The following is a 22499-nucleotide window of genomic DNA, read 5'->3' as shown; positions in this document are numbered from 1 at the left end:
ATGCGTACGCGTCGCTGCCATTTTCTTCAAAAACTCCATTTTGTGCGTTCCTTCCATTTTTGCATGTTTCCTTTCTATCCTCGAAGTCATTCCTGCCATATGAAGCCTGGAAATACTTAACACACAGATCACGGTATCAAATGGTAATAAAGAATAATTAAAATAATTATTTTTAAGGCATAGGAAACATGTTTTCACATATATCATAAAATAAGGAAGGAATTATAAAACCATGCAAATTTTATGAATAAGTGGGTGAAGAATTGATAAAAACACTTAGTTGAGTACAAGATGAATCATAAAATAGGGGTTTATCAGTTACGCATCGCCGTCCTCATATGGGAACCTTCCTTTCGGTCTCCAATGAGCATTATGCATCGCCGTCCCCACTGAGTCGTCCCTATAGTATTAAGTGAGCGTTACGCATCGCCATCCTCACTAGACACTTGGCACTAAGGCCCAAACAGCACTCAATTTCTTTTCAATCTTTGCTCTCTACTCTACTGCGGTAGAGTTCCCTTTAATTAATGCCTTCTTTTCTATCTACTCTACTATGGCAGACGTTCATTATAATCTTTTCAGTCACTTCTCTCTGCTCTTTTGTGGCAGAGATCTTTTTACTTAATACATCCTTCTCTTTTTGTTATTTTTCTTTTCTTTTCCTTCTCATCTTTTTCTTTTATTTTCTTACTTCTTTTCTTTCTCTCTTCTTTTCTTTCCAATCACTCCATAATATAAATTATCTTCACATTATTTCGTCGCCTTTCCCTAAGTGTCTTATGAAAAAGAATTATAAAGTACTTTAATTAAGTTTGCGTTCTCTAAAGCTTTTAAGATCATTCTGTTTGATCTTTTCTGAATAATAATAATATGAATAATATATTTACTAGATAATATTCTTAATAAAATAATAATAACAATAATATAAATAAGATATTTCAAATGGTAAATAAATAATATTTATATCTATTCTTAAAAACTTAGCTTCGTAAAGCTTTTATTCTTAAACTCTTGCTATCTATGTTTTAAACCTCAAACTTTTAAATATTTTATTTTTAACTCAACATTTTTACAAAATTATATTTGAAACCTCACTTATCTCAGTATTTATAAAAGTAGCCCTGAATTTTTATAAAATACCTGTTTTTACCCCCGTACTTTATTTATCACCCAAAATACCCGAAAACTTATATAAATATGAATTGTACCTCAATTTTCATATACAAATACAATGTTACCCTTCAAAAATAAAGTTTAAATATTAATCTTCCTCTTATACCGAAATCAAAACCCTTAGCCCTTTTCTTTCAAAATATTACTTGTGTTTTAATCCATTTTTGAGTTTTTCGGTTACCGAATTTTTACAGCTTTTAATTTAATCTTTCAACCACCAAATCTCATCAATTTTCTCAATATTCAAGGCTAACAACAACCCTCAAATACATCAAAAACAGTTAAGTTCTTGTCAGATATATAATGGCCAAACTTTAAAGCATTAAAATCAACGAGATTCAACAAAATTTCAAGCACAGGATCACTCAAATTCAAGCAATAATCATTAAGCCAACAAATCACATATCAAGAATACATTTAATTTACATTAAATTTATCAAACCCTACCTTCGTATGAAATCAAAATACTCGAAACTCCGAAGACGCTTTCTGACCGAGCTGCCGAAGAAGAAAACGTTAGAAATCGCCTATGCCTCTAAGAAGTCCAATTGGTTGAACTCAAGGGAAAAGGGAGTTACATCACCGTCAACTCCTATCGAACAAAAATGATGCCAACGTGTAGAGGAAGATGATATGAACACTTTTATCGGATTAAATTTTTTATTGGAGTTATGAATTTAAAGAAATTGAAGCCGGAAACTTGGAGGTTCATGGTTTCTCCTTCTCTCTCCCTCACGGCCTTTCTTGAAACACCATACCATGTAGAGTCTTATGCTTAAGTCATAAAATAGAGGTGGCGAGGTATTACGACCTCTAAAAATAAAATTTAGTATATATAGTAGTGTGAAAAATGTTTATAACTAGGAGCCTTTGAAGAAAAAGGGGTAAATCAAAACTGTTAAATCGAAAAGTGTAACACTCCGATCGATAACGTAAACGTAACAGATAAAGGATCAGATAACGCAAGAGGATATACAAGAGAGTGCCAAAATACAGATATCAAGACTCAAGACTCAAGACTCAAGACCGGTCCGAGCATAGAAGTATATATATATATAAAGTAGGAGAACCCAAAAAAACCCAAAAGACAAGTTACAGAACCTGTTTCTCCAAAATAACCTCTAAGAAGAGTTAATACAGTATATATATATATATACAATGGAGATAATAAGTATCTAAGAAAGTACATAAAACCAAAATAAAGTCCCAAGAGCTAAGGATCTTCACTAAAACAGAAGTCTCCAGTATGCCTCAGCGAGGAGCCTCACGTCCTGCATCTAAAAACCACAAAATCCGCATGGGTGAGAACTGGAGGTTCTCAGCATGGTAACAGTGTCCAAATATCAAACATGTAATGTCCTGAGAAAACCAAAGGCAATCATAGATCTCCCAATTCATAATCAAAGCATCTAAATATACTAAACCATGAGAAATGAAAATAGGCGATAACTAAGGATCTTCAGTCTAACTAAATATCCCTTTTCCAAATCCTTCGAACCTCCTAACTGCCACCAGTAATTTGATATACAAACACAATTATATCAAACAAAGAAATGCACAAGTAGGAAGCAGATATGGTAGTTAGACAATTAGTAAGTAAATATGCAGTCATTAGGCATTCCAAACAAATCACATATAAGGCATATGATGTATGCCTGTCCTAGTGGCTGATGAGTCTCATATGTCGATTATAAAGCCAATCCGACAAGTCCTGGTAGCTAACCATTAGACTGTCCCTCTGTCGTGCATCCCCAACTCGAGTTATCCATAACATAATCATAATTCACATCCAACACCCTCACTAGTGTATATTCACGGGGGCGAGCTCATCCAGAACTTTCACAGTGTCCGGCCACACTTATAACATAGGGTCAGCAGAGTATCAAGTATCCATTTGGAGCACATGGTGGCTAGCCACTGCTTTCACCCAGGGAAACTCATATCTCAGATAGGTGGAGTGCAACAATCATAATATCAATAACTCAGCATATATACATTTATCCTCAGCCATAAATTAACATTCATCTCAGCCATATGGCTTAAATTCATAATTCATAATCAGCCATAAACCATCGTCACACACAGCCATTCGGCTCATATCATACACAGCACTCCACCATCCTCCTCAACAACTCATAACATCATCATTAGTCATAATTCCTCATGATATCCCCTTTCTTCATCCTCAAGTTACCCCCTTCCCTAGCTTCCTCTAAATCACTAGGCATTTTATATTGATTTAAGATTTAAAGGATGAAAATGGGGGTTTATAAGCTTGAAACAGGGTCCCGGAAGCTTACAAGCTAGTTGGGAAGGTGAAATACTAGAAAACAAGGTTTTATAAGAAAGCAGGGTCGTGTGCGTATGCACAGGGCTGTGCGTATGCACGCCCAAAAGAATTTTAAAGATGTGCGCATACGCATAGAGTTATGCGTCTGCACAGGTATAAAATTTCCCAATTCTGTTCGCTTTCACAAGGCATGTGAACGCCCTCAACAGAATAGGCTTCCCAACGTGTGCATGCGCACAAGGCTGTGCACGCACACAGCTCGCAACACTTCGTTAGTTGTGTGTGCGCACAGAGCATGCTAGCGCTCCCAGCAGTAGCCCTATCCCCGTGTGTGCATGCGCACAGGTTCAAAAATCCACAGAGTGTGCATGCGCACACAAACCAGAAATCACAAATTCTGCAGAATTCACACAATTCAGATTTCAGGCCCCAACTTTCAACGATCATATCTATTTCCACAAAATTCAGATTTCCACCAAACTTAAACCGTTTTAAAGCTTGTAAAATTATCTTTCATTTGATATAAAAAGCATTAAATTTCAAAAATAGTATCTCAAGATATGATCTGTTGAAGTTCATCAAAAATTCGTTTTTACCAAAGTTCATAAACTTCCAATTTCCAAAACGTACACTCCCAAATTCCATTTAAAATCAACCAAAACTCGACCATTCAACATCAAGAATTTCCAACCTCTCATTCAATCCTCAACCCACCAATTCTCCACTTTTAACCAATCTCAATTCAGTAAATTCAATTTATAATCAACCTTCCATAGCTCAATTTTCCAAACATTTATTCAATTTCCTCAGTCACCATGAGTATACACATCAATATCACACAACCAATCAATCATTATTCACATATATTCAACTTAATCTATATCATCCAACAACTACATCAACATTTTAAAATCCACTAAATACATACATAAAAATACAATTCATCTCAATCAATCAACAACATCAATAGTTCAAATCCTATCTTAGGGTCTCTAGCCTAAGTTTTCACAACCACATTAGATTTTAGATACAGGAAACCGAAACCATACTTTGGCCGATTTCCCGCTCAATGCAGCACACTTCCAATTTCACTTTTTCCTTAACTTTTAGTGCGTCCAACACACTTCAAACAGATTTCTCACCACAAGAGCCCCATTTCCGAGCTTTCCAAGACTTCAATCAAGCTCCAATGTGTACACATACATTGCCTAATACACATATTATGCACCCACATATACAATTCAATCACTAAATCAAAAAATTCCAAGTGTTTAGCTTAGGGTTGAGAATCTTACCTTACCCAAAGATCAAAGAGGCAAGATTAAGCCTTCCTCTCAAGCTAATTTGATACTATAACATCAAAAACTCAAAATCTCAACACCTTTTACCCAAAATTTTCTAAATTAAGGGCTGGAAATTCAAAGAGAAAATCGTGGCTTACCTCAAGAACAAAGTTGTGGGTTTTGTAGAGCTCGATGCTGCGGTCGCGTGACTGCAAACGGTGTGTCAATCGGAGCTTTGGATCAAAAGTTTTGATTAATTGAAGTTTGAGTTGATTTGGGACAAGGGTTTCATGTCCCCCCCCCCCCTCTTCCTTGCTATTTCAGCGTGTTTCGCTTTGAGGAAGGGGAGAGAGAATGTTGAGCTCTCTAATTGAATGAGGCTTGGCTGGGTTTTGGGCCCAACATGGGTCCGGTTGGCCCGGTTTGCCCCGTTCGGCCCAATCTTGGGCCGATTTCTTTAAAATTGGTGTCAAAATTCTCGTTTTAATTTTCTCTATCATATTAATTCATAAAAAACCTCGTTTCTTATTTTCTAGAATATATTTTAATTTTGGGTTAATTAGTCATTAATTAACCGGGTTTTACATTCTACCCACCTAATTGGGAATTTTGCCCACAAAATTCGAATTCAATTACCTGAGAATAGGTGTAGGTAGTCCGTTTGCATTTTTGACTCAAGTTCCCAAGTGTGCTCCTCAATACCGGCCCGACTCCATGCCACTTTGACTAATGAAACCTCTTTTTCACGCAACCGTTTAATGCTCGTGTCATCAATTCCGACCGGAGTCACTGGCAGAGTCAAGTCTTCCTTTAACTTGACCGATTCAAGTTCTAACACATGGCTAGCATCAGGAGTATAATTTCGAAGCTGCGACACGTTGAATACGTCGTACAGGTTCAAAGGGTGAGGCGGTAGAGCCATCTAATACGCCACTGGTCCAACCCTCTCAAGAATCTGAAACGGACCGATGTATCGAGGATTCAGCTTCTTCGTCTTAATCGCTCTACCTACTCTTGTTGTCGGAGTAACCTTAAGGAAAGCATGGCCTCCTTCCTCAAACTCTAAGGGCTTCCTCCTCTGATCGGCATAACTCTTCTGACGGCTCTGAGTAGTAAGCATCCTATCTCGAATTTTATTGACTTGTTCAGTGGTTTCAGCTATCATCTCAGGCCCCAATAAACTTTTCTCCCCAGCTTCATACCAGCATAGAAGAGATTGGCTTTTCCTCCCATACAGAGCCTCATACGGAGCCATTCCGATGCTAGCATGGTAGCTATTATTGTACGCAAACTCCACTAGTGGCATATACCGATCCCAGCTCGCTGGCTGATCCAAAACACAAGCCATCAACATATCTTCTAGGGTTTGGATCGTCCTCTCATATTGACCATCTGTTTGAGGATGGTAAGCTATACTCAACCTCAAATGGGTTCCAAAAGCTCTCTAAAATGCTCTCCAAAATCTCGAATTGAAACGGAGATCTCTGTCAGAAATTATAGTAGTAGGTGATGACATGTCACCATGTCATGTTTTTCTATGCTTTTTCATTTGTTTTCAATAGGTTTTATGCACTTTCTTGAGCTACAAGTAAGCTAATTTGGGTAGATTTTCATGCTTCCTCTGATTTAATCAACCATGTATGAATTCATGCTATTTCATGAGGTTTTATGCTATAATTGTCACATATTATGAAAAAATGAATATCTCATGATTTTAAGCATAGCTTTGATGTGTTTGGTTGATTAATGATAGGTGAAGAAAGCTTGGAGAAAGGTTGAAGCAAGAAGGAACGGCTAGGAGTAAAGAGAGGACAATGGAATAAGTGAAAATGAACTAGGAAGCAAAAAGCTGGACCAAAATTTAGCCTCAAACTTTTGCACAAACTTTTGGGTGAAAAGTTAGCCCCAACGTTAGCCCCTAACTTTTGGGCTAACGTTGGCACATGAAAGTTACTCCCTGGGCACCAAAAGTTTGCGCCAACGTTAGCCCCTAACTTTGTGGCTAACGTTGGCATGAGAAAAACACTCCCTGGGCACCAAAAGTTTGCGCCAACGTTAGCCCCTAACTTTGTGGCTAACGTTGGCATGAGAAAAACACTCCCTGGGCACCAAAAGTTTGCGCCAACGTTAGCCTCTAAATTTTGGGCTAACGTTGGCACATGAAAAACACAAAGGGGGAGCAAAAGTTTGCGCCAACGTTAGCCTCTAACTTTTGGGCTAACGTTGGCGCCATAAGTGCACTAAGGAAGGCCAACGTTGGAGCAAAAGTTAGACCCCTAATTTTGCACCAACGTGGGTATCAGCAAAACATGGGGGCTGATATGAAAAGTTGGACCAAAAGTTTGCCTCAAACTTTTGGTCAAACTTTTACTCAAACGTTTGCAAAACTCCAACCTGGTTCACTTGGTTCACTTTGGTTCCTCTCCAAACTCCAAGAGCAATCAACCAAGGCCTCTATCAACCCAATTCCATCAAGAGCAAGGGCCCAATTGTCATCACTCAAAGGCACAAGAGATAGATAAAATAGGAATTTCATTTAATTGTAATTTGTTTTGAATTTCATTTTCATTTTGTGAAAATGCCTATATAAGGCATCATTCTCATTTTAGAAAGTAAGCCCGAATAGAGAGAATAGGGGGCGAGCTCCACTAGGGAGTATTAGGAATACAGAACTCTCTCTCTTTAGTTTTTTTTGGGTTGAGAATTGAAGAAATTCTGTTTCAATCTCAACTTGAGAATTCTCTCTGTTTTCCTCTTCTGCAAACTTTCAGTGAATTGCAATTTGAATTAAAACTCTCTTTAGTGCTTTCATCTCTATTTCTTCTGCAAATTGTTTACTGTTGGATCAAGGAAGGAATTGAGATCTAGACTTGGTCTCTAGTCTCATCCAACCCCTGAGATCTTCAACTTTCCTTTAGTTATTGCAATTGAGCTGCATTTCACTTTCTGTTTGATTCTTCAATTTAATTTACATTAAGCTTGCTGCAAATCTCATTTACATTTCCTGCAAAATTTTAAATTCCTCTGCAATTGCTCTAAATTCTGATTCACTGAAATTTTGCTTCTCTATTTACATTGCTCTCAGTTTACTTTCCAGCAATTTAAATTTCCAGTTGCGTGATCTATTGTTCTCTTTAATTTCCAGCACCCACTCCCCTTTATATTTGATGCAATTTACATTTCTTGCAATTTAAGTTTCAACTATTTTACTTTCTTGTTCTTTAAGTTACTGTCCGATTTACTTTCTGCACTTTAATTTTCCTTGTCATTTACTTTCTGCTGCATCAATTATCACACAAATGTTAGCTTGACTAAACTAATCACCCACTAAAGTTGCTTGATCCATCAATCCCTGTGGGATCGACCTCACTCCCGTGAGTTTTATTACTTGATGCGACCCGGTGCACTTGCCGATTAGTAGTGGGTGTTTTGGAGAAATTCGTTTTTCCACAAAAATATCCCATCAAGTTTTTGGCGCCGTTGCCGGGGATTGATTTAGATCAACAATGATTAAGTGGGTGAGAAGTCTAGATTAAGCATTTTCTTTATTTTTGTTCTCTGTTTCAAAGTGAAACCAAGGTGTTTGAGTTTTTGCCTCACTAAGAAATTCTCATCTCTGATATGAGTAATTTCAATTTTCCTTGGTTGTGTGTTTTACAAAACTCAAATGGAGTTCAACTCATCTTATGATCAAACAAATTCTATGGGATATCACCCACCATCACCAATCTCTAATGATGGATGGGAATATCACCAAGAAACTTCAAATTCTGGGTTCTCCAATTCATGGAGCCATGCTTCAGAACCACAAGATGAGAAAGAAAATCATATGGGATACCAACCACCACTACAAAATAATTCAAATTATTATCCTCATGGTAGATGGGAGTATCACCAAAGAATGAAAGAGCATCCACCCTCACGTCCCAGTCTCTCATTTAAAAGTTCTTCATCACTTAATTATGCCTCAACACAAAGTTTCCTCCAAAGTCCATACCAGTCATCCCATCAATCACACAACTTATTCCACACCCCTCAACACAACTTCACCACAACACATTCACGTCACCAATATTACTCTCAACCTTCATCTCTTGAATTAACAGATGAGGAATACCTTGAAGCCATTGAAATACAGAGAAAACTAGTGGAAAGATACACAAAATCCCCATCTTGGAAAGAATTCATATTCAAGAAGATGAATGAGTCCTCAGAGCAATCAAGGGGGAACTTAGAACCATCAAACAGTGAAGATGAAGACCAATTTGTGAGTGAGGAAGTGGAAAAACAAGATGAGGAGGCTACTGCATCAAGTGAACTTTCAATAAAGAATGAGGTGGTTAAAAATGAAACTACACTTAAGATGACAAAGGAACATGAAGAACCACAACTCTCACAAATTTTCCTGACCCAAAAACTCTCAACAATTGAATCTGTGATTGAAAAATATGAAGAGGAGATGAAGAAATGTTGGGAAGATCAACAAACCTCCTCAATGAAAAAGCTATTAAGTCAAATGTTGGGTGCAAGGGAGGAAGTAGAAGAGCAAGAAAGTGAGAAAGACAACCAAAGAATTCCAAACTCAAGTGAAGCAAAGAAGTACATAAAGGAGGAGTTCATGGAACCACCAATACAAGAGACTCTTGATGAAAAGAAGACTCCAACAATCACACAACCACCAAGACCTGGATTCAAAGAAGTGAAGGCAATTAACAAAAGCACCAAGAAGAGGATTGTGACCAAACTACCAAGGACAACATTCAAGAGGAGGTCAACCACAAGCAATCCAACCCCTGGACCAATAGCAAGCAAGCTCAATCAAGCCATGTACAACAGAAAGCTTGCTAAGAGGAAACCAAGACAGGGGACAATAGCTGAATCTTCTCCTCTCTTGAAGTCATTCCTCTTAACAAACTGGAAGAAGAGGAAGAAAGTGAACAACATGTCAACCGTAGGTATAATTTCTCTTCTCTGCTTTGTTTTCGTTCTTTGTTTTGTTTAAATTCAATAAATTGGCATATGGTTACATTCTAAGTTTGGTGTTGCCTTGCAACAAATTGTTTTTCAATCTTTTTGGATGATTGCATCAAATCAAAAATGAAAGTGACACACCAAGATTCTAAGTTTGGTGTGCCACCTATTTTTCTATGCAAATCATTCAGCAACACCACTTGTCTGCATAACCACAATGTCTTTGCAGTGTTAATTTTCTTTTGGTTTGATATTTTGTTATTCTGTTTACTTTAGTTAATTCTTTGTTTTTAATGCTTTTATTTTAGTTTGCTTATTTGCTGTGTTTATTAATACATCACCAAGAGAGCTTCATTAATGACAGATTCTTGGCTTAGTGATTGTATTTAATAAAGAACAGTTTCATTTGCCTGGTTTTAATTCAAATAAATGGACATAGGATTGCATTCTAAGTTTGGTGTTGCTATGCAACACAATTTGCTTCAAATCTTTACTGGATACTTGCATTGATTCCAAGTGAAAGTGTCACACTAAGTTTGGTGTGCCACTTATTCTTTATGCAAAGTATTATGCTCACCTTCTTAAGCTTGCAATCACAATGTCTCTGTCTCTTGTGACTTGATTATTATCTTTAATTTTGCTTGCTTGAAACACATGTACTACTAACATTTCTTGTGTAAGACATTCATGATCCATCTTAGCCCCATAGCCACGGTTCTAATAGTTGCTTGAGGATGAGCAAGCATTCTGAGTTTGGTATGGGAAGGAGGAGAATGAGAGGAAAATGACAACAATAGAGAAGATGAACTACAAGGTTGTAAAGTTCCTTTTCCTCTCATTTGTTTCAAGCACTATAAACTGCATGATTGTCTTTACCTTCTCTGTATGCATGAGTGTATGAAAAGGCCTAGTTTGATTTCTAAATTGCAACATGGTGCTGTGCCATTGTGATTACCAACTTGAGTTTTGTGAATTCAAAAGCAGTAAAGCATCATGATCATAAACAAACAAGGAACTAAAAAAGAGTTTAGCATGTGCATACAAGTATTGGAAAGCTAGTATGATTAATTGTTGCTCAATTGCATTGGATTTTATTTAATTGAAGTTTCATCTAGAACATTTTGTGAAATCTTTTGAAAATCATGAAAACCTTGAAGAGGCAAATACAATTAAAGCAAGAAAAGAAAAAGGGAAAAAATGAGAAAGCTGAAGGCTCTGAGTACCAATGGAAATTCATTTGTTAAGTACTTGTGGTGTTTATGTATCAAGCCAAATGCTTGAAAACAAAACACTTAGAAGTCAAGGTTAGGCTCAAAGTGCAAAAGCACTCCCTCAAAGCTCAAGGCTCTGAGCATCAATGATTAGAGAGTCAAGAAAAGAAAAGAAAAATGAGCTTAATGAAGTCCTCTAATCAAATGCTTGTGGTGCTTATGTATCAAGTGGTAATACTTGAAAACAAAGCATTTAGAAGTCGTAGCTTTGTTATCAACTCATGGGGCAAAGCACCCAAAAGGAGAAGCTAATAAGAAAATCAAAAGCTTGTTTCAAGGAAGAAATATAAGAAAAAGATTTCATAAATTGAGGTAGATGGAAGCATCAATCATTTACATTTCTTTTGTGATTGTAGCATGCTTAGAAAACTAGCTTACCATGAACATTGAGTTGCTATTCTTCTTGCCTTGGATTGTCAATCTTTATTGCATGATTCTTTTCTTGCTTGGGGACAAGCAAGGTTTAAGTTTGGTGTTGTGATGACATGTCACCATGTCATGTTTTTCTATGCTTTTTCATTTGTTTTCAATAGGTTTTATGCACTTTCTTGAGCTACAAGTAAGCTAATTTGGGTAGATTTTCATGCTTCCTCTGATTTAATCAACCATGTATGAATTCATGCTATTTCATGAGGTTTTATGCTATAATTGTCACATATTATGAAAAAATGAATATCTCATGATTTTAAGCATAGCTTTGATGTGTTTGGTTGATTAATGATAGGTGAAGAAAGCTTGGAGAAAGGTTGAAGCAAGAAGGAATGGCTAGGAGTAAAGAGAGGATAATGGAATAAGTGAAAATGAACCAGGAAGCAAAAAGCTGGACCAAAAGTTAGCCTCAAACTTTTGCACAAACTTTTGGGTGAAAAGTTAGCCCCAACGTTAGCCCTTAACTTTTGGGCTAACGTTGGCACATGAAAGTTACTCCCTGGGCACCAAAAGTTTGCACCAACGTTAGCCCCTAACTTTGTGGCTAACGTTGGCATGAGAAAAACACTCCCTGGGCACCAAAAGTTTGCACCAACGTTAGCCCCTAACTTTGTGGCTAACGTTGGCATGAGAAAAACACTCCCTGGGCACCAAAAGTTTGCGCCAACGTTAGCCTCTAACTTTTGGGCTAACGTTGGCACATGAAAAACACAAAGGGGGAGCAAAAGTTTGCGCCAACGTTAGCCTCTAACTTTTGGGCTAACGTTGGCACCATAAGTGCACTAAGGAAGGCCAACGTTGGAGCAAAAGTTAGACCCCTAACTTTTGCACCAACGTGGGTATCAGCAAAACATGGGGGCTGATATGAAAAGTTGGACCAAAAGTTTGCCTCAAACTTTTGGTCAAACTTTTACTCAAACTTTTGCAAAACTCCAACCCGGTTCACTTGGTTCACTTTGGTTCCTCTCCAAACTCCAAGAGCAATCAACCAAGGCCTCTATCAACCCAATTCCATCAAGAGCAAGGGCCCAATTGTCATCACTCAAAGGCACAAGAGATAGATAAAATAGGAATTTCATTTAATTGTAATTTGTTTTGAATTTCATTTTCATTTTGTAAAAATGCCTAAATAAGGCATCATTCTTATTTTAGAAAGTAAGCCCGAATAGAGAGAATAGGGGGCGAGCTCCACTAGGGAGCATTAGGAATACAGAACTCTCTCTCTTTAGTTTTTTTTGGGTTGAGAATTCTCTCTGTTTTCCTCTTCTGCAAACTTTCAGTGAATTGCAATTTGAATTAAAACTCTCTTTACTGCTTTCATCTCTATTTCTTCTGCAAATTGTTTACTGTTGGATCAAGGAAGGAATTGAGATCTAGACTTGGTCTCTAGTCTCATCCAACCCTTGAGATCTTCAACTTTCCTTTAGTTATTGCAATTGAGCTGCATTTCACTTTCTGTTTGGTTCTTCAATTTAATTTACATTAAGCTTGCTGCAAATCTCATTTACATTTCCTGCAAAATTTTAAATTCCTCTGCAATTGCTCTAAATTCTGATTCACTGAAATTTTGCTTCTCTATTTACATTGCTCTCAGTTTACTTTCCAGCAATTTAAATTTTCAGTTGCGTGATCTATTGTTCTCTTTAATTTCCAGCACCCACTCCCCTTTATATTTGATGCAATTTACATTTCTTGCAATTTAAGTTTCAGCTATTTTACTTTCTTGTTCTTTAAGTTACTGTCCGATTTACTTTCTGCACTTTAATTTTCCTTGTCATTTACTTTCTGCTGCATCAATTATCACACAAATGTTAGCTTGACTAAACTAATCACCCACTAAAGTTGCTTGATCCATCAATCCCTGTGGGATCGACCTCACTCCCGTGAGTTTTATTACTTGATGCGACCCGGTGCACTTGCCGATTAGTAGTGGGTATTTTGGAGAAATTCGTTTTTCCACAAAAATATCCCATCAGTAGGCACACCATGAAGTCTCACAACCTCCTTTATTTACAAGCGTGCTAACTCCTCAAGAGTATAATTCATCTGAATGGGTGGAAAGTGAGCCGACTTTGTCAGTCAGTCCACAATTACCCAGACAGCATCAAAACCAGTCCTAGTCCTCGGCAATCCCGACACAAAATCCATCGCAATGCTCTTCCACTTCCATTACGGAATCTCCAATGGTTACAACGTCCCGGAAGGTCGCTGATATTCAATCTTCACCTTTTGACAAGTTAAGCACTTTGAGACATATTACGCCACATCATTCTTCATACCAGGCCACCAGAATATAGCCTTCAAGTCGTTGTACATCTTAGTACTCCCTGGGTGAATAGAGAATCCGCTTTTGTGTGCTTCCTTTAAGATATCTTGCCGCAAAGTCCCAATATTTGGCACAATGATCCTACCCTTGAATCTCCATAACCCATCTTGATCCCATGATACTCTCCACTGCTTCCCTTGCTCAATAGCTGGCAACACCTTTGGTAATACATCATCGTTTTAATGAGCCTTCAGGAGTTTAGATTTAAAATCACTTCTTGAACACCGATCTTCAAACTCTCGAACGCCTTAAGCAACTCCTCTTCTCGAAGCATCATCCAAGCAGCATTCAACAACTTTCAACTAAACGCATCCACCACAACATTCGCTTTCCCTGGATGGTAATTCAACTCAAAGTCGTAGTCTTTCAGTAACTCCATCCACCTCCTCTGCCGCATATTAATCTCCTTCTGATCAAAGAGGTATTTCAAGCTCTTGTGATCAGAGAAAACTAGAAACTTAATCCCATAGAGTTAATGCCTCCACACCTTTAGTGCAAACACAACCGCAGCGAGCTTTAGGTCGTGCATCGGGTAATTAACTTCATGAGGTCTCAACTGCCGTGAGTCATACGCCACCACATTCTGGTGCTGCATCAGCACGCACCCCAGACCCTTTAGTGAGGCATCACAATATACCTCAAATGGTTCATTCGGCTCAGGTAACACCAACACAGGCACAGTGGTTAACTTTTGCTTCAACGCTTGAAAGCTCTCCTCACACTCAGAAGTCCAAACAAATGGCACGTCCTTGCGGGTTAACCTTGTCAATGAAAAAGCTATTTGTGAAAAGCCTTTGATGAATCTCCGATAGTAGCCAGCCAAGCCCATAAAACTCTGTATCTCAGTTACTAAGGTCGGTCGCCACCAATCCATCACCGCTTCCACCTTAGAAGGATCTACTGCTATCCCCTGTTTGCTCAATTCATGGCCTAAAAACTTCACCTCGTCTTTCCAGAATTCACATTTCGATAGTTTCGCATAGAGTTTCCTTTCCTTTAGTATCTGTAACATGATCCTCAAGTGTTCTGCATGTTCTTCTTCAGTCTTAGAATAAATTAGTATATCATCAATAAAGACGACAACGAACTTATCCAAGAATGGGCGGAAGATTCTATTCATCTAATCCATAAACACTGCAGGAGCGTTTGTCAACCCAAAAGACATTACAGTGTACTCTTAATGACCATAACGAGTCCTGAAAGTGGTCTTAGGGATGTCCTCATCTCTCACCCTTATCTGGTGATAACCAGATCGCAAATCAATCTTGGAGAAAACTCCGGCTCCTTGTAACTGATCCATGAGATCGTCAATCCTCGGTAGTGGGTACTTATTATTTATTGTGACCTTATTCAGTTGCCTATAATCCACACAGAGCTGCATAACCCCATCTTTCTTCTTCACCAATAACACCGACACTCCCCCACGGAGAAACACTAGGGCGCATAAAGCGTTTACTCATCAAGTCCTCCAACTGACTCTTGAGTTCGGCCATTTCTAAAGGCGACATTCTGTAAGAGGCAATCGAGATTGGCCCTTGATGATTAAGATTTTTGTGTGGTTTAGAATTCACAATTGAAGTCTCGTTGTAAAGTATAGTTTCTAAACCAACAATAATCCTTTCATACAAAAATTTGTTTGTCACTAGTACAAACCCCTAAAATTATAAACCGAAGTATTAAACCTCGGGTCGTTCTCCCTAGGAATTGCAACAAAGTGTTCTTGTTATTGGTTATGAGGTATGTTTTGTGGTTTTTGAGATAATAGGCATGAAATGTAAATGGCAATGAAAATAAACTAACTAACAAAGCTCTTGACAAGGAATGAGAATTAGAAGTCCTATCCTAGTTATCTTCCTCAATTGTGACCACTATTATCCATTGCTACCACTTAGTTAACCTCTAACCATGAAGGAAAGTCAAGTGGATGAATCAACTTGATTCCACAAGTCCTAGCCAACTTCCAAGGGAAAGACTAGCTTTAGTGGTATCCAAATAAATTAAAAACTTCTAATTATCAATCAACAAGGGAATTAGATAACTCAAGCGTCACTAATTACTCTACCAATGCCAAGAGGAGAAAATTCTATACTAAAATCCAACCAAGCATTTCATCAAACACTTGGAAGGCATAAAAAAAAAGCATAGGAAATTGACAACAAAGATAGAATCTAACAACAATCACTACAAGGAATTAACAACAACAATCAAAAGAAGCACAATTATTGTGAATTACCTCTAATTGAATTGAAAGAGAATGGAAGGAACAAAAGTAGATCTACAATAAAATATAGAAACCACATAAAGGAAATTACAACAAAAGAATAGAGGACCATGAATGTAACAACATAGAATTGAGAGGTAGAAGAAGAAGAAAGCATGAATTGAAACCTAGATCTAGATTATTGAACTAAACTTAATCCTAATTCTAATCCTAGAGAGAAGTGAGAGCTTCTTTTTCTAAAACTAACTTTTTCTACAAAATTAACCTAAACTAAACTAATGATAAAAATGTATGGTGTTGTGATGAGCGGATAATTTATACGCTTTTTGACATTGTTTTTAGTATGTTTTTAGTAGGATCTAGTTACTTTTAGGGATATTTTCATTAGTTTTTATGTTAAATTCACATTTCTGGACTTTACTATGAGTTTGTGTGTTTTTCTGTAATTTCAGGTATTTTCTGGCTGAAATTGAGGGACTTGAGCAAAAATCAGATTCAGAGGTTGAAGAAGGACTGCTGATGCTGTTGGATTCTGACCTCCCTGCACTCAAAGTGGATTTTCTGGAGCTACAGAACTCGAAATGGCGCGCTTCCAATTGTGTTGGAAAGTAGACATCCAGGGCTTTCCAGAAATATATAATAGTCCATACTTTGGCCAAGAATTGACGACGTAAACTGGCGTTCAACGCCAGCCTTCTGCCCAAATCTGGCGTCCAGCGCCAGAAAAGGATCCAAAACCAGAGTTGAACGCCCAAACTGGCACAGAAACTGGCGTTCAACTCCACAAATGGCCTCTGCACGTGCAACACTCAGGCTCAGCCCAAACACACACCAAGTGGGCCCGAAAGTGGATTTATGCATCAATTACTTACTCAGGTAAACCCTAGTAGCTAGTTTATTATAAATAGGACCTTTTACTATTGTATTAGGCATCTTTGGATTACCTTATGATCCTTTGATCACGTTTTGGGGGCTGGCCATCTCGGCCATGCCTGGACCTTCACTTATGTATTTTCATACGGTAGAGTTTCTACACTCCATAGATTAAGGTGTGGAGCTCTGCTGTTCCTCAAAGATTAATGCAAAGTACTACTGTTTTCTATTCAATTCATTTTATTTCGCTTCTAAGATATCCATTCGCACCCAAGAACGTGATGAAGGTGATGATTATGTGTGACGCTCATCATCCTTCTCCCTATGAACGCGTGCCTGACAAACACTTCTGTTCTACATGAAATAAGCTAGAATGAGTATCTCTTAGATCTCCTAACCAGAATCTTCGTGGCGTAAGCTAGAATGATGGCGACATTCAAGAGAATCCGGAAGGTCTAAACCTTGTCTGTGGTATTCCGAGTAGGATTCAATGATTGAATGACTGTGACGAGCTCCTAACTCGCGATTGCAGGGCGTTAGTGACAGACGCAAAAGGAGAGTAAATCCTATTCCAGCATGATCGAGAACCGACAGATGAATAGCCGTGCCGTGACAGGGTGCGTGAGCATATTATTCACTGAGAGGATAAGATGAAGCCATTGGCAAGGGTGATGCCTCCAGACGATTAGCTGTGCCGTGACAGGGCATTGGATCATTTTCCCGAGAGATGACCGAAAGTAGCCATTGACAGTGGTGATGTATCACATAAAGCCAGCCATGGAAAGGAGTAAGACTGATTAGATGAAGATAGCAGGAAAGCAGAGGTTCAAAGGAATGAAAAGCATCTCCATTCGCTTATCTGAAATTCCTACCAATGATTTACATAAGTACCTCTATCCCTATTCTATTATTTATTATTCGAAAACTCCATAATTATTTTATATCCGCCTGACTGAGATTTATAAGGGGACGATAGCTTGCTTCATACCAACAATCTCCGTGGGATTCGACCCTTACTCACGTAAGGTATTACTTGGACGACCCAGTGCACTTGCTGGTCAGTTGTATCGAAGTTGTGACAAATTATGAATGTGTAATCACAATTACGCGTACCAAGTTGCTCACGTGCCAGGAATTGTTTGAGCCTGGACATCACAATTTCGTGCACCAAGTTTTTGGCGCCGTTGCCGGGGATTGTTTGAGTTTGGACAACTGACGGTTCATCTTGTTGCTCAAATTAGGTAATTTTTTTTTATTTTATTTTCAAAAATTTTTCAAAAATATTTCTAAAATTTTCTCATCTATTTTCGAAAAAAATAAAAATGTTTTCAAAAATAAAATTTTTATTCAAGATTTTTAAGAATGAATTCTAGTGTTTCATGAAGCATGTGAAGCCTGGCTGGCTGTAAAGCCATGTCTAAATTATTTTGGACTGAGGCTTCCAAACCATCAGAGGTAAGTTACATACTTGATAAATGATGAGCAGCACTTTGTTATCAAGATCAATATACTCTGATGTTAAAATGCTGAAGCTTGGCTGGCCATTGGCCATGTCTAGTGTTTTGGACTGGAGCTTTCTTTGAAAGCTTGGCTGGCTAGTGAGCCATGTCTAATTCCTGGACTGAAGCTTTAGACTAAGAATGCAAGATTCCTGGAATTCATATTAAAAATTTTGGAATCCTTATTTTTTCTTTTTCATAATGTTTTCGAAAAAAAAAATCCAAAAAATTTTGAAAATCATAAAAATAAAAAATATTTCCTGTTTCTTGTTTGAGTCTTGAGTCTTGTTATAAGTTTGGTGTCAATTGCATAAGCATCTTGCATTTTTTTCGAAAATATCATGCATCCATAGTGTTCTTCATGATCTTCAAGTTGTTCTTGGTAAGTCTTCTTGTTTGATCTTGATGATTTTCATGTTTTGTGTCTTTTCATGTTTATCATGTTCATTTTTCGTTTCTTAGAGTCTAAACATGAAAGATTTCTAAGTTTGGCGTCTTACATGTTTTCTTTGCATTAAAAATTTTTTCAAAAATATGTTCTTGATGTTCATCTTGACATTCATAGTGTTCTTGGTGTTCATCTTGACATTCATAGCATTCTTGCATGCATTCATTGTTTTGATCTAAAAATTTCATGCATTGCATCTTTTTAAGTGTTTTTCTCTTGCATCATAAAAATTCAAAAAAAAAATCAAAAAAATATCTTTCCCTTTTTCTCTCATCAAATTCAAAAATTGAGTTGACTTTTTCAAAAATTTTTAAAAAATCAAGTTGTTTCTGATGAGTCAAATCAAATTTTCAATTTGAAAATCTTATCTTTTTCAAAATCTTTTTCAAAAATCAAATCTTTTTCAAAATTATTAGTTATTTTCGAAAATTTCAAAAAAAAATATTTTTCAAAAATCTTTTTCTTATTTTTATACCAAATTTTCGAAAATAACATAATCAATTAATGTTTTGATTCAAAAATTTGAAGTTTGTTACTTGCTTGTTAAGAAAGATTCAAACTTTGAGTTCTAGAATCATATCTTGTGATTTCTTATGAATCAAGTCATTAATTGAGATTTTAAAAATCAAATCTTTTTCAAAAACTAATTTCTATCATATCTTTTCAAAAATATCTTCTCATCTTATCTTTTTCAAAAATATCTTTTCAAAATATCTTTCCTAACCTCCTAACTTCCTATCTTTTCAAAATTTGTTTCAACCAACTAACTAACTTTTTGTTTGTTTCTTAACTTTTTCAAAACTACCTAACTAACTCTCTCTCTCTCTAATTTTCGAAAATATCTCCCCTCTTTTTCAAAATTTCTTTTTAATTTATTAATTATTTTAATTTTTAAATCTTAATTTTCGAAAATTACTAACACATTTTCAAAAACCAATTTTCAAAAATCACTAACTCCTTTTCAAAAATAATTTTCGAAAATTCCCTCTCTCTCTCTCTCATCCTATTCTATTTATTCATTCATTAACTAACATCTCTTCCTCACATCATCACCAAATTCGAACCCCCCTCTTCTATCTGTGTTCGAATTTCTTCCTCTTTTCTTCTACTAACAATAAGGATCCTCTTTACTGTGACATAGAGGATTCCTCTTCTTTTCTTTTTCTCTCCTCTTTCTTATGAGCAGGGACAGAGAAAAAGGCATTCTTGTTGAAGTTGATCCAGAACCTGAAAGGACTCTGAAGAGAAAATTAAGAGAAGCTAAAATACAACAATCCAGAGACAACTTAATTGAAAATTTCGAACAAGTAAAGGAGATGGCAGCCGAACCCAACAACAATGCAAGGAGAATGCTTGGTGACTTTACTGCACCTAATTCCAATTTACATGGAAGAAGCATCTCCATTCCTGCCATTGGAGCAAACAATTTTGAACTGAAACCTCAATTAGTTTCTCTGATGCAGCAGAACTGCAAGTTTCATGGACTTCCATCTGAAGATCCTTTTCAGTTCTTAACTGAATTCTTGCAGATATGTGATACTGTTAAGACTAATGGAGTAGATCCTGAAGTCTACAGGCTCATGCTTTTCCCTTTTGCTGTAAGAGACAGAGCTAGATTATGGTTGGATTCTCAACCCAAAGACAGCCTGAACTCTTGGGATAAGCTGGTCACGGCTTTCTTAGCCAAGTACTTTCCTCCTCAAAAGCTGAGCAAGCTTAGAGCTAATGTTCAAACCTTCAGACAGAAAGAAGGTGAATCTCTCTATGAAGCTTGGGAAAGATACAAACAGTTGACCAAAAAGTGTCCTTCTGACATGCTTTCAGAATGGACCATCCTGGATATATTCTATGATGGTTTATTTGAGCTATCAAAGATGTCACTGGACACTTCTGCAGGTGGATCCATTCACCTAAAGAAAACGCCTGCAGAAGCTCAAGAACTCATTGACATGGTTGCTAATAACCAGTTCATGTACACTTCTGAAAGGAATCCTGTGAATAATGGGACGCCTATGAAGAAGGGAGTTCTTGAAGTTGATACTCTGAATGCCATATTGGCTCAGAATAAAATATTGACTCAGCAAGTCAATATGATCTCTCAGAGTCTGCATGGAATGCAAGCTGCATCCAACAGTACTCAAGAGGCATCTTCTGAAGAAGAAGCTTATGATCCTGAGAACCCTGCAATAGCAGAGGTAAATTACTTAGGTGAACCTTGTGGAAACACCTATAACTCAACATGGAGAAATCATCCAAATTTCTCATGGAAGGATCAAAAGCCCCAACAAGGCTTTAATAATGGTGGAAGAAACAGGTTTAACAATAATAAACCTTTTCCATCATCAACTCAGCAACAGACAGAGAACTCTGAACAAAATGCTTCTAATTTAGCAAATCTAGTCTCTGATCTATCTAAAGCCACTGTAAGTTTCATGAATGAAATAAGGTCTTCCATTAGAAATTTGGAAGCACAAGTGGGCCAGCTGAGTAAAAGGATCACTGAAATCCCTCCTAGTACTCTCCCAAGCAGTACAGAAGAGAACCCAAAAGGAGAGTGCAAGGCCATTAACATAAGCGCCATGGCGGAACCTGTGAGGAGAGGAGAGGACGTGAATCCCAAGGAGGAAGACCTCCTGGGACGTCCAGTGATCAATAAGGAGCTTCCCTCTGAGAAACCAAAGGACTCTGAGGCTCATCTAGAGACCATAGAGATTCCATTGAACCTCCTTATGCCCTTCATGAGCTCTGATGAGTATTCCTCTTCTGAAGAGAATGAGGATGTCACTGAAGAGCAAACTGCCAAGTTTTTTGGTGCAATCATGAAGCTGAATGCCAAATTATTTGGCATTGATGCTTGGGAAGTTGAACCTCCCTTGTTCATCAATGAACTAAGTGATCTGGATCAACTGACATTGCCTCAGAAGAGACAGGATCCTGGAAAGTTCATAATCCCTTGTACCATAGGCACCATGATCTTTAAGGCTCTGTGTGACCTTGGTTCAGGGATAAACCTCATGCCCCTCTCTGTAATAGAGAAACTGGGAATCTATGGGGTGCAAGCTGCTAAAATCTCACTAGAGATGGCAGACAGCTCAAGAAAACAGGCTTATGGACAAGTAGAAGATGTATTAGTAAAGGTTGAGGGCCTTTACATCCCTGCTGATTTCATAGTCCTGGATACTGGAAAGGAAGAGGATGAATCCATCATCCTAGGAAGACCTTTCCTGGCCACAGCAAGAGCTGTGATTGATGTTGACAGAGGTGAAATAGTCCTTCAATGGAATGAGAACTCCCTTGTGTTTAAAACTCAAGGATCTCCCTCTGCAACCATTGAGAGGAAGCAGGAAAAGCTTCTCTCCAAGCAGAGTCAACCAGAGACTCCACAGTCAAACTCTAAGTTTGGTGTTGGGAGGCCACAACCAAACTCTAAGTTTGGTGTTGAACTCCCATATCCAAACTCTAAGTTTGGTGTTGGAGAGTCTCAACAAAGCTCTGCACATCTGTGAGGCTCCATGAGAGCCCACTGTCAAGCTATTGACATTAAAGAAGCGCTTGTTGGGAGGCAACCCAATGTTTATCTAATTCTTATTTTTATTGTTTTTCATGTTTTCTTAGGTTCATGATCATGTGGAGTCACAAAATAAATATAAAAATTGAAAACGGAATCAAAAACAGCAGAAGAAAAATTACACCCTGGAGGAGCATCTGTCTGGCG

The sequence above is a fragment of the Arachis hypogaea genome, chromosome 13 (genome assembly GCF_003086295.3).
Source record: "Arachis hypogaea cultivar Tifrunner chromosome 13, arahy.Tifrunner.gnm2.J5K5, whole genome shotgun sequence".
Classification (NCBI taxonomy): Eukaryota; Viridiplantae; Streptophyta; class Magnoliopsida; order Fabales; family Fabaceae; genus Arachis; species Arachis hypogaea.
This window is presented reverse-complemented; position numbering follows the sequence as displayed.